At 40.3% G+C, this 12421-nt stretch overlaps 1 protein-coding gene across 7 annotated transcripts in view; it reads left to right on the top strand.

The window, feature by feature from the left end:
• LYPD6B (LY6/PLAUR domain containing 6B) overlaps positions 1 to 12421 on the top strand; it is a 111850-nt gene that overhangs the window by 58539 nt on the left and 40890 nt on the right. The window lies entirely within an intron of this gene.

Genomic DNA, 12421 nt, shown 5'->3' with positions numbered 1-12421 from the left:
TACGTGGGGTTACCCTTGAAAACGGTCCGGAAATTACAACTTATACAAAATGCTGCAGCTCGACTACTTACAAACTGTCGCCGCCGGGAACACATCACCCCAGTGTTGTTCGACCTACACTGGCTTCCAGTTATTTTCCGGGCCCAATTCAAGGTGTTGGTATTAACCTTTAAATCCCTATACGGTCTCGGCCCAGTTTATCTGATGGAGCGCCTCCAGCGCCACCAACCATGCCGCCCAACAAGATCAGCCACACAGGACCTTCTGTCAATCCCGCCAACTAAAACAGCTAGGTTGGCGGGGACAAGAGAGAGGGCATTTTCAGTGGCGGCCCCCACTCTCTGGAACTCCCTCCCGTATGACCTTCGACATGCCCCTTCCCTGAATGTATTCCGCCAAGCTTTGAAGACCTGGCTCTTCAGACAGGCCTTTGGGACTTACGGGGAGGGTTAAATTTTTACGACGAATAGCCTACTACTCTGTACTGGAACTGTTTTATTGTTTTATTGTTATATTGTATTTTATGATGTATTTTATTATGATGTAATGTATTGTTGTTAAATTGTACGTCGCCTAAAGTGGCCATTGGCCAGATAGGCGACCCACAAATTAAATTATTATTATTATTATTAAATGAAATAAGTATCAAAATTTTGTGGTGTTTGTTCACTCAGGTTCCCTTTTCTCTAATATTAGGTTTTGGTTCAAGATCTGACAACATTTAGTACCAAAAATATGCAACAACGCAGAAAATCAGACAGAGGGCAAATACTTTTTCATGGACGCTGTATGTAAGTAGCAGTAACCATAAGAACTAAAAAGCCCCACTGAAAATGCAGGCCTCAATAGTTACAGCAAAGGTTGGTTGGTCGGTGCTGCTATGGGAAGTGGGTAGAGAAGCTTGTTGTGGGTCCAAGAAACATCTGGGCCAGGTTAGATAGATGATTATGGACCAGCAGGCAAGACTGGGGTGTGCAGGAGAGCAACGTTTTAAGATTTCCAAGGCCAACACTGGTGTCAGAGGTTATCACATTGTAGTTTGGCAATATAATGAAATCGGATTAGCCTACCCTGTGTTGGTTATTTTTAATATGGTTACACGAAGAGGATAAAGAAATTCCACGTGCTCATCCTGACAAGAAGAGGTCCCTCAGCTGCCTCTTGATTGTTAGCAGGTGGCAATAGGCATGTGAGATCTCTGGAGAAAATTGCTTGCAGTTTAGATGCTTCTAACCCAAACCTCTCAGCACAAACTTTCCATTTCTAAATTTCCATCACCCTCCTTTACTCTGCTTCTTCATGCTGTGCTACATCACTAGGTCATGCATCAGTGTCCTTTGTGTGAAAATGACTTTAGTGCCAGCCACCTGCCATAAACCTGTGCCTATGTTTGTAAATGATCTCTCTTATCTTTTGGAAGTACATCTTTTATTTAATGAATAATTCATATATAATTGAAATGCAACATTCAATTCCTTTGCAGATGTTCTGAGCATGAATCTGTTTGGAGTTTAAAAGGCAAGTTTGTTTTGAAACTAGCTATACTGTTTACTCTTTTAATATTCCATTCTACCAGTTTTTTATATGCGCATTTGAGCAGTGTGAAATTATATCATAATAACCATTAGTTTTTTCTTCAAATGAGTCTTTTTCTTGTCTTGCTAATACATTTTTATCAGTTCCTAAATGTTTTCAGTTCTGCCAAATAGTTAAATTCATGCAAACAGTTTTTGTTATGTGCCTTCAACCCAATGCAAAAAGTATGTGGCATTAAATCAGTTGTTTTCAGCAAATGTTTTCTAAATGTTGTTAAAATGAAAGGGCAGTTACAAAGTAGATTTATAAAAGATTTAAAGGGGGTAAATCATCAAATAAGGATGGAGAATGCTGAATGTTATTAGTAAAGAAAACATTAGATAGAACACAATATTTCAGGATAATGTGTGTGTGTGTGTGTTATGTGCCTTCAAGTCGATTACAACTTATGGCAACCCTATGAATCAGTGACCTCCAAGAGCATCTGTTGTAAATCACCCTGTGCAGATCTTGTAAATTCAGGTCTGTGGCTTCCTTTATAGAATAAATCCATCTCTTGTTTGGCCTTCCTCTTTTTCTACTCCCTTCTGTTTTCCTCAGCATTATTGTCTTTTCTAGTGAATCATGTCTTCTCATTATGTGTCCAACGTATGATAACCACAGTTTCATCATTTTAGCTTCATGTAATAGTTCTGGTTTAATTTTCTCTAACACCCATGGTATGTGCAAAGCTCTCCTCCAACACCACATTTCAAATGAGTTAATTTTTCTCTTACCCCTTTTTTCACTGTCCAACTTTCACATCCGTATGTAAAGATTGGGAATACCATGGTCTGAATGATCCTGACTTTGGTGTTCAGTGATACATCTTTGCATTTGAGGACCTTTTCTAGTTCTCTCATAGTTACCCTCCCCAGTCCTAACCTTCTTCTGATTTCTTGACTATTGTCTCCATTTTAGTTAATGACTGTGCCAAGGTATTGATAATCCTTGACAAGTTCAGTGTCCTCATTGTCAGCTTTGAAGTTATATAAATCTTCTGTTGTCGTTACTTTAGTCTTCTTAACCTTCAGCTTTAGTCCTGCTTTTGTGCTTTCCTCTTTAACTTTCATCAGCATTCATTTCAGATCCTTACTGGTTTCTGCTAGTAGTATGGTATTGTCTGCATAAATTATTGATATTTCTCCCTCCAACTTTTACATCTCCTTCATCTTGGTCCAATCCCGCTTTCCGCATGATATGTTCTGCATATAGATTAAAGAAATAGGGTGATAAAATACACCCCAGTCACAACCCCTTTCCGATGGGGAACAATCAGTTTCTCCATATTCTGTCCTTACAGTAGCCTCTTGTCCAGAGTATAGGCTGTGCATCAGAACAATCAGATGCTGTGGCACCTCCATATATTTTAAAGGATACCATAATTTTTTGTGATCTACACAATCAAACGCTTTGCTATAGTCTATAAAAGCACAGGGTGTTTTTCTTCTGAAATTCGTTGGTCCATTCCATTATCCAATGTATGTTTACAATATGATCTCTGGTACCTCTTCCCTTTCGAAATCCAGCTTGCACACCTGGCATTTCTCGCTCCATATATGGTAAGAGCCTTTGTTGTAGAACCTTGAGCATTACTTTACTTGCATGGAATATTAAGGCAATAGTTCGATAATTACTGCATTCCCTGGGATCTCCTTTCCTTGGAATTGGGATGTATATTGAATGCTCCCAATCTGTGGGCCATTGTTTTATTTTCCATATTTGTTGACAAAATTTTATCAGAATTTGGACAGATTCAGTCTCAGTAACTGGTAGCAACTCTATTAGTATGCCATCTATTCCTGGTGATTTGTTTCTTCTAAATATTGTACTTACAATACTAATGTACTTACAATATCTAAGTACTGAACTTACAAGGTCTGAACGGGGTGGTTCATGACAGATGCTCTTGGAGGCCGCTGATTCATAGGGTCGCCATAAGTCGTAGTCGACTTGGAGGCACGTAACAACAACAACAAGTATTGTAAGTGCAGTTTTCACCTAGTCTAAAATTTCTGGTTCTTCATTATACAGTTCCTCCGTGAATGAATCTGTCATCCTGGCATCTCTTTTATATAATTCTTAAGTGTATTGCTTCTATCTTCCTTTTATTTTATCTTGGTCAGTCAGTGTGTTCCCCTGTTGATTATTCAGCATCCCTACTCTTGATTTAAATTTCCCTTTAATTTCTCAGATCTTTTGGAATAGGGCTTTTGTCCTACCTTTTTTATTATCCTCTTCTATTTCTACACAATAACTATTGTAATAGTTCTCTTTGTCCCTACGTACTAGTTGCTGTATTATTGCATTTAGGGTTCTAATAGTGTTTCTATCTCCTTTTGCTTTCCTTCTGTCTTCAACCATTTTTCATCAGTCATCCATTGAGGTTTTTCTCTCTTTTTAATTAGAGGTACTGTCTTTTTGTATTCTTCTCTGATAATATTTCTGACTTCAATCCATAGTTCTTCTGGTTCTCTGTCAACTAAGTTTAAAGCCTCAAATCTGTTCTTTATTTGATCTTTATATTCTTCTGGGATGTTACTTAAATTATATTTTGGGATTATGATTGCTTTGTTCTTCTTCTTTAGCTTTTCTCTGATTTTTGATATGACCAGTTCATGTTGTGCACTGCATTCTGCTCCTGGTCTTGTTTTCACAGAAAGTAAGGAACTTCTCCATCTTCTGCTACCAATTATATAACCAATTTGATTCCTATATTGACCATTTGGTAATGTCCACATGTACAGTTGTCTTTTCTGCTGCTCAAAAAATGTGTTTGCAAGAAACAAATTATTGGCTTCACAGAATTCAATGTCTTTCTCTTGCGTCATTTCTATCTTCTAAGCCCCATTTCCCCACAATTCCTAGTTCTTCTCTGTTCCCCACTTTTGCATTCCAGTCCCCCATGATTATCAGAACATCCTGTTTTGGTGTGTGATCAATTTCTTCCTGTACTTCTGTGTAAAATCTCTCCATTTCCTCTTCTTCTGTGTTTGCTGTTGGAGCATAGACTTGGATGATGGTTATGTTGATAAATTTCCCGTTAAATTTCATTGATATAACTCGCTCAGACCTTGCATTATAGCTCCTAATTGCATTTGCTACGTCACTTCTCACTAGGGAATAGGGAACAGCTGCAGCACTCACCATGGAACAGCTGCAGCACTGAGGGACTGGAGAAGACCTGACCTGGGAGTGAGTATGTGAGTATCTGGGTGCTTGCTTGCTCACTCCTCTGGTTTGCTATCTCTTGAGACGGTTGAAGTCCCTGGTAAGTGCTGCAAGGACTGGGGCCCCTGCCTGACCCTGGCTCAAGAGAGAGGCTGCAGTTAATCTTGCAGCCTCTTGCATCAGCTCCTGGCTGGGTCAGGGGGCATAAAAGCTGCTGCCGGTGGGGTTGCCACTGAAGGAGCGATACCAAACGGGGTTGCCCCTTGAGAGCAAGGGTGCTACCCCCTTCTATTTTTTTAAAACCAATCTAGAGGAGATGTGTAGTGGGGTGGGTGTATGGCAGGTGTAATTCTTGCACAGGGTGAGAGCCTGTGCAGTGAACGGAATGATAGAAGAAAATCGCCAGATGCCTTCAGAGTGAGAGTCTGCAACTGGCAGTGATCACCGGTAAAGGGAAGTATAGAATATGAGGGCAAGGCTATCTACGCCTTGTTCCTCACTTCCACTCTTGTCATGGATGGGTTCCTTATTGCTCATCTGCTGTACCCATTGGCCTGCAGAAATTTTTAAAGTAAATGCGCCGTGGTGGGCACCAGTTCTTGCAATTCTGTTCTCGCATATCGATCATACAATGAGAGTACCAACTGACTGGGGAAGGGCTATAATTGTCCCAATACATAAAAAAGGCTCAATGTTAAATCCAACTAATTTTAGACCAATAAGCATATTAAATATTATTGGGAAATTATATGCTGCCCATTTACAAAGTAAATTAAGTTTATGGGTAGAATCAGAAAAATTTTTGGCGCAAGAACAGGCAGGTTTCCGGGTAGGACGCTCGATTTACGATCAGGCCTTGGTACTACACCATTTGTGTGAAAAATATGTCGGTGCGTGCGTATAGATACCATACAAGTAAGAAATTCTGGTGCCGGATAGATCCAGTAAAATAAGCCAGGCCAGGCAAGTATCTTGTAAGAGTCTTTACTGACAAAAAGCATTAAACACAAACGACTTTCCCCCACACCAGAGCTTCTGCGAGAGCAGCTTCTTATCTACCAGGTTGCCCTTGCCAACCACCTGCTGGCCTTGAGGAACCTGGCAACCCCTCTTGCTCTGTTTAACCCGTTTATTGCAGGTTTCATTCTCCTCCGAACAAACCTCTGTCTGTGAGTCACATAGATTGCACTACTGACCAACAGCCCCCACCTGGGACTCACAGATCACAAACTACATTTATCTTCAGTTATATAATACAATTCCAATACATATATATATATATACATATCCTTTTGTTGTTCATTACAGTTTCTATTTCCAGTTCAGTTTTGTTTCTTTGTTCCTACAAGTTATTCAGCATTAACTTTATTTTACTCAAATTCATTTACATTTCATTCTTCAATACAGTATTTCCACATTAGATCCATAGTTTCTTTGTCTATTGGCCCTTCTTTTTCCCATTCTACAGGATATTCATCTGTCTCATCATTCTTTTGTGTAACGTTAAATGTGAATCTATGAGGTGGTTTCCCTTTTGTTTTTCTTTCTGACCGTCTAACAGTATCTATTTCCATTTCTTCATCACTCTCAATTTTACTTGGTCCTGCACCTGTGTCTGCACTTGTTCCTGCACTAGTACCTGGCACCTCTTTATCTTGCATTGCCAGGTCTTCACTCCTCAGTCTTTTCACAGTATGTTTGCCACTTTGAATTAAGTCAGTCAATGCGGTTCTTAATGGTATTTGATGCCCAAAAGGAACATCTGCTGCTTCCTGCTTGCTTGCATCATCAAGTATTACTGTTTGACTGTCTTTCCAAGGTTTATCTATCACCTTTATGCTTCTACTTAACACTAATTGTTGTTTCTCAGGCAACCAAATTCTATAATATGAATTCTGAAATCCCAAAATGCGACCTGCCTGAGCTCTTGGGGCTAATTTACCATGCCTTTTCTGCTTTGAAACATGCACCCAGCATTTTGCTCCAAAACGCTCTATGTGTTTTACCCTGGGTTTTCTTCCTGTCAGTTTCTCATAGGGAGACATGCCTATTATTCTGTGCACAAGGCGGTTCTGAATGTAAGCAGTGTACAGAATACATTCACCCCAATAGGTGTTATTCAAGTCTGCATCAGCCAGCATGGCTCTCATTGAATCCTGCAGTGACCGGTTCCTCCTCTCTGCAGTTCCATTGGAGGATGGTGAGAAAGGAGCAGTGAGACTTTGAATTATTCCTTTCTTTTCTAAATATGTTTTAAACGAATTACTGGTAAATTCTCCTCCTTGATCTGATTTGATATTTTTGATAACAACCCCATATTGTGTCTCTGTCCTCTGTATAAATGCCTTTAATTTATCTTCTGCTTCACTTTTCTTTTTCAACAAGAATACATGTGTAAATCTGGAAAATCATCTACAATCACTAAATAAAATCTTGCCCCACCTTTTGAGCACTGGAAAGGTCCAGCCAAATCCACATGTATGAGTTGATAGGGTTTAGTGGTAGTACTTTCACAGCTCTTATTGACAGGAGTCACAGTCATTTTTGTTTTATAGCATACCTCGCATTCATCCACATGCTCACAATGTGTTAGTTCCAAATCTTGACTATGCTTTGGAGTATTTTTCACTTTCTCAAAATGTGCGTGCCCTAATTTTCTGTGCCATTCATGTATACAGTTTTCGTGTGTGTTTTTATTTACTCCTATCCAGGCACACGTGGGTTCATCAAGCTTACTCTCTACCATGTACATTAAGTTCTGTAATTTCCCTTGCATACAGATTTCACCATCTTTTCTCACAAAACATCTATTCCCTTCAAGTGTTATTTTACAACCTGTTTGAGCTAATTTTCTCACTGATAGTATGTTATATTTTAAACCAGAAACTAATAACACATCTGTCAATATAGTTCCCAAATTACTTAACCTGATCGTGCCTCTTGCAATTGCGTTCTCAGTTGATCCGTCAGCCAGGTAGATCTTCTCTTGCACTGGCTTTGATGTGTAAAATAAACTAGAGTCTGTGATTAGGCAATTTGACGCCCCGCTGTCGAGAAGCCATTTAGAGTTAATTAGTTTATTGTCCTCCTTAGTAATAAAGTTCACACTTGGTCTCTGACGTCCAAAGTCCCTGTTACTTCTCTTCTTACTTAAACAATGTCTCTGTATATGTCCCCGGGACCCACAAAAATAACATTTTATTCTCTTGCCTGTTTCTTTGATATTGTTGTTGTTGTACAGCCTCAGTCTCTTTTATCTCAGTCCTCTTACTCTCTTGTCTCCTATTCCATTCTTGTTGAAGTTTCTGCTCTACAAAGTCCAGAGATAAAGTTCCGTCTGGTAAAGTTTCCAAACTAGAGACCAGTACATCCCATTTTCGATCAAAAGAAGATAACAGTATATAGACCATCTGAATGTCACTATGATGTACTCCTCTATCTTGAAGCTCAGCAAATAATCTACGAAATTCAGCCAGATGCTCTGTCATAGTCACTTCATCTGTAAAACGCATCTGATAAAGCTTCCGCGCTAAACACAGCCGGCTCCCTGCGGTTTGCTGCACATGAGCGGCTCTCAGCTTCTCCCACGTTTGATTAGCTGTCGGCTCATTACTCACCAGCAACAGTTGAGAATCAGACAGCCCCAGAGTAATAAAAGCCTTCGCTTTCTCGTCTTTCTTCGTCCACGCTGCTGAAGGAGCTGCCGGAGGGGTTTTTTCCACGACATCATTCAAATCTTCTTTAATCAGAACTGCTCTCATTCTCCATTTCCAGCATTTTACAGCATTCAGTCTCTCCATCGGCATCCCGGATGACAGGTTTACAGCCATGTTGTCCACTCTTTACTTGCCTCTTTCTTGCACTTTCTTTTCTCTGCAACAACGTCACGTAAACGACACTTGCACCCCTTACTTTGTGTGATAAGCTGGGCCCATAACGCCTGTCGGTGCGTGCGTATAGATACCATACAAGTAAGAAATTCTGGTGCCGGATAGATCCAGTAAAATAAGCCAGGCCAGGCACATATCTTGTAAGAGTCTTTACTGACACAAAGCATTAAACACAAACGACTTTCCCCCACACCAGAGCTTCTGCGAGAGCAGCTTCTTATCTACCAGGTTGCCCTTGCCAACCACCTGCTGGCCTTGAGGAACCTGGCAACCCCTCTTGCTCTGTTTAACCTGTTTATTGCAGGTTTATTTATTTATTTTTATTTATTTAATTACATTTCTAGACCGCCCTATAGCAGAAAGCTTTCAGGGCGGTGTACAACAAATAAAATCACAATTAAAATATGAGCAAGTGTGGGAAAAAATATATATATATAGTACAATTATAAAACATTAATAAAATTGCCATTGAGATTTAAATTAAGATCATATTAAGTTTAAAATGTTAAATTAAAATATTTAAAAATTTACAAAATTTAAAAAGCCTGGGCCAAAAGGTAAGTTTTTACCTGGCGCCGAAAAGATAACAGAGAAGGCGCCAGGCGTATCTTGTCTGGGAGGGCATTCCATAGTTCGGGGGCCACCACCGAGAAGGCCCTAGATCTAGTTGTTGATCTCCGGGCCTCTTTATGGGTTGGAACCCAGAGAAGGGCCTTCGACATCGAGCGTAGTGAACGGGTAGGTACATAGCGAGAGAGGTGCTCCATCAGGTATTGCGGTCCGATGCCGTTTCATTCTCCTCCGAACAAACCTCTGTCTGTGAGTCACATAGATTGCACTACTGGCCAACAAAATATTCAACAAAATCTGGTGGTTCCTTGTATTCGGCATTTATAGATCTAAAAAATGCTTTTGATTCAATATCTAGAAATAAACTTTGGGAAAAACTGCACAATTCTAATATTGATGGTCGCTTGCTGGCTGTAATACGAGGACTTCATGAAAATACACACTTGCAGGTTAGATGTAATAATAAAGGACATTTGACTAAACCTATACCAACCTTTAAGGGTGTAAAGCAAGGATGCATACTAGCACCAATATTGTTTAATATTTATATAAATGAAGTTGCTACAACTTTAGCTTCAGTTTCTTCTCACCCCCCAAGATTAATGGATACCCCAAGATCTATCCTTATGTACGCGGATGACCTGGTACTATTTTCAAGAACCCCTATAGGTCTAAAGCGATTATTGGCTAATTTGGCGATAATATGTACAAAGGAACAACTCATAATAAATAATGAGAAATCAAAAATTATGATTTTTAGATCTAAGAGGAAAAGGTCAAGTCATCTCTGGCGACTCAATGGGCAGTTTATAGAACAAGTTCATGTGTTTAAATATTTGGGGATAACTTTTCAGTCTAATAAATCATGGCAGTCACATACGAAAATGCTAATAACGAACGCAAAGAGAACATCGAAAGCGATATTATCCTTTTTTTATAATAAAGGAGGCCAGCTCATACCAGCAGCTATTAAATTATTTGTAGCGAAAGTTATACCGCAGTTAATATTCGGTACTCAAATTAGCACATGTACAAATTTCAGAGTGCTTGAGGTGGTTCAAAACACCTTTATAAGATCGATCTTAGCTGTCCCGTCTTGTGTACCAAACTGCATAATTAGACTAGAAACGGGATTGCCATCCATAGAATCTCGGATCTGGAGCTTAAGAATCTCATATTGGCTAAAGCTAGTTTTCAACCCGGTTGGATTAGCACCCCACACCTTAAAGGATAATTTTGAGTCACCGTGGAAAAAACTAATCATAGAAAAAATTTTAACAATAGGTTTTTCACCAACAACAATATTAGCTATGGGATATGAAAAGGCTAAACAGAGTATTCTTCAGAGAATTAGAGATATTGATTATCAGCATTAATTAATGCTAGTGAAAAAGACAAGATATAATAGTAAACCATTGACATCTATGGCTTATTTATCGAATCTCACCCAACCAAAAAGGCGAAGAGCTTTTACTCTAGCAAGATTTAATGTCCTGCCATCGGCTTTACTTGCTGGCAAATTCAATAAAGTCCCATATCAGGACAGAAAATGCCCATGTGATAAGGAGGAGGTCGAAACAGTTATACATGTTTTATTATATTGCCCATTTTACTCTGATCTTAGACAGCAGATAATTGTTCCCATTATAGATCAAATACCAGGTAGAAAGGATATTTTTTTATGCAGAATTTTTACTGGATGATCACTCTCCTGATGTAACCGAAAAAGTTGCGAAATACTGCGATCTAGCCATTCATCGCAGGAAACAATGTGTCGACAAAAGGGGTACTCAACCAGTAATTTTAACTTAAAAGAATCTTTTAAAAGTATTTGATGTTGGATTTTGTTAAATATATGTTGTAATACTGTATGTTTTTTATTGGTCAATGACCGCAATAAATTATCTATCTATCTAGAATATGAGGGCAAGGCTATCTACGCCTTGTTCCTCACTTCCACTCTTGTCATGGATGGGTTCCTTATTGCTCATCTGCTGTACCCATTGGCCTGTGTGTGTTGTTGTTTAGAAAAGATTGGAACACAATAAATCCATGGTTTGATCATGGATGATGGTGCCGATTTGGTGTACATTACCGAGAGCTGGGTGGGTGAAATGGGAGGAGTTGATCTGACCCAGCTTTGCCCACCTGGATACTTGGTGCAACATCAGCACAGGCTGCAGGGATGGGGGGAGGACTTGCTGTGGTGTAAAGAACTTCCATCTCTGTCACGAGGAAACCACTCTGTCTTGCAGCTGGCTGGGAGGACCTGTACCTGGTGTTGAGCCAAGGAGACAGTAAACTAGGTTTGCTGCTGGTGTACCATCCACCCTGCTGCCAAGCAGCTTTTCTGACTGAGCTGGCAGAGGCCATCTTGGCTGTGGTATTGGAGGAGCCCAGAATCATAGTCCTGGATGATTTCAATGTCCGTGCTGAGTCTGCCTCTAGTGTTCTGGCTCGGGACTTCATGACCTCCATGACGACCATAAGGCTGTCCCAAGTTATCACTGGCCTGATCCATAGGGCAGGGCACACCCTCGACTTGGTTTTTGCTCCAGATAGAGGAAGGGGTGGTCTGGAGATTGGGGTGAGTGGGTGTCACCCCATTGTCATGGTCAGATCACTTCCTAGTGAAGTTGAGACTTATGGCTCTGATCCTTCCCTGCAGGGGTGGTGGACAGATAAAGATGGCCCATCTGTAGAGACTGATTAAATCCATTGGATTCCTGAATACCTTGGGGGAGTTCCCAGTAGATAAAGGTGACCTTGTTGAAGCCCTTGTCATGCTATGGAACAACAAGAGAGCTTTGACTATGGGGCGGTATACAAGTGCAGTAAACAAATAAATACATAAAAGGCGCATCAGGCTCTTGACACAGTTGCCCCCAAGCACCCTCTCTGGCATTGTGGAGCCAGGTTTGCACCTTGGTACACCATTGAGCTAAGGGCAATGAAACAGGCTGGATGATGACTAGAGCGCAAGTGGCAAAAGATGTGCTGTGAGGCTGATTAGGCACAAGTAAAACATCATAACTGTGCCTACTGTGTGGTGATGAGGGCAACGAAGAAGGCCCACATCTCAGCCACCATCACATCCTTAAGTAGCTGTCCAGTGGAGCTTTTCCAATTTGTCAGGGGTCTGTTGACATCAACTCCAGGAAATGAAGTTTTGTATCTTTTGGAGGCCCACTGTGAATTGTTTGGAAAGCACTTTG

This window comes from Rhineura floridana, chromosome 2 (assembly GCF_030035675.1).
Source record: "Rhineura floridana isolate rRhiFlo1 chromosome 2, rRhiFlo1.hap2, whole genome shotgun sequence".
In the NCBI taxonomy this organism is placed as follows: Eukaryota; Metazoa; Chordata; class Lepidosauria; order Squamata; family Rhineuridae; genus Rhineura; species Rhineura floridana.
The sequence above is the reverse complement of the archived record's forward strand: the minus strand, read 5'-3'. Positions and strand labels throughout refer to the sequence as shown.